Source organism: Pomacea canaliculata, linkage group LG4, assembly GCF_003073045.1.
Source record: "Pomacea canaliculata isolate SZHN2017 linkage group LG4, ASM307304v1, whole genome shotgun sequence".
In the NCBI taxonomy this organism is placed as follows: domain Eukaryota; kingdom Metazoa; phylum Mollusca; class Gastropoda; order Architaenioglossa; family Ampullariidae; genus Pomacea; species Pomacea canaliculata.
In genome coordinates, this window is record NC_037593.1 from 705577 (window position 1) to 707273 (window position 1697).

The following is a 1697-nucleotide window of genomic DNA, read 5'->3' on the forward strand; positions in this document are numbered from 1 at the left end:
TCGTCTGCCCAAGACGCCGTCCGTCACACCCGCGCTCTCCTCTTAAAGCCAGCGCGCATGCGCACTGCAGCTTGTGATCACGCGAGCAGACGACAGGCTGAGGAGGACCCGCCTTCTTCGCCTCCGGACCCCGCACCCCGCACCCCACACCCCACACTCGGGGGGGCCGGACTGGCCGGCCATGGGTACCGGACTTTGTCTCTCAGATATGGTGTAGAAGACATTTTGTTGTACTCTAATGCACTCTCATCAACCCGCTCTAAGATACTCTGGTGTACCCGATATACTCTGACGTACCCTCACTAGGATACTCTGACGTACTGTCACTAAGATACTGTGACGTACTGTCACTAAGATACCCTGATGTACCCTCACTAGGATACTCTGAGGTACTGTCACTAAGATACTGTGACGTACCCTCACTAGGATACTCTGATGTACCCTCACTAAGATACCCTGATACTGTCACTAAGATACCCTGATGTATCCTCACTAAGATACCCTGATGTACCCTCACTAAGATACCCTGACGTATCCTCACTAAGATACCCTGATGTACTGTCACTAAGATACCCTGATCTCATCCCTTCTCTAACTTCTCTAACATACATGTTTGTTTACCATCTGGACTGTTGTTGACTTGTTGACTTCAGTAGTTGCTGTGGTGTTTGTTTGTTCTTCTGTTTCGCTCTTGATGTGACGTGCTGTGAACATGGTCCTGAGGCCTGTGAGCGCTCGCTGTACAAACCTTGTGTTGAGTATCAGTATGTGTGAGGGGGGGGGGGTGACATCGGGGTGGGTGTGGAGGATTGGTCACAATCTTTACAGTAGAGTATGAATAATGTCAGCCTGTATGTCTGTGTGAACTGACTGTTCATACGTGTCTCACCAGCCTGTATGTCTGTGTTCACTAACCTGTGTATAAGGCTAACCTGTGTTCACTAACCTGTGTATAAGGCCATCAAGCGTGTGTTCACTACCCTGAATGTGGGTGTGAAGGTCACATGACACGGTGCACGTGATGTCACACTTGTGGTCCACGGCGAACTCAGGCTGCACGTGCTCACGTGCTCAACGACAAGATGGGAGAAAACGCGTAAGTTTCACAGAAAAATAGAGAACATTCTAGAAACCGAATAAAAAGCCGACACCTGCACACCTGTCTACTTGCTGTCGACACACGACACAGTGCAGCTGTGAGTAGTGGGTGCAGCTGTGGGTGGCGGGTGCAGCTGTGGGTGGCGGGTGCAGCTGTGGGTGGCGGGTGCAGCTGTGCATTTTCAGAAGGGAGCGGTGACTACAACGCTTGCATGGCGGCCGCCCGTTGTTTACTAACTGTTATTCGCTTCCAGAGAGTTCTCGTTGTGAAGTCACGTGACGTGCTGCACCATGGGCGACGACTTGCAGCTGCTGGTGTCCGAGACAGACCGCGGCCACCACTCGGTCAGCTCAGTGCGGCGACAAGTGCACCGACAGCCGGCACCACCAGACCTTACCTCCGAGGCAGTGGCGCCTACATCGGTGTGCAGCCTCAGTCCCGCGTGCACGTGTCTCTGTCTCGCAGTGTCTGGTGTAGTTCATGACAACATGGCGGCCACGACGACGACCTCTCCACGTGGTGACACTAGTGTGTGTGTAGGGGGGACACCAGCTGTGGGTGTGGTGCGGGTGTCAGGCGGTGAGTGGGTGAGTACACT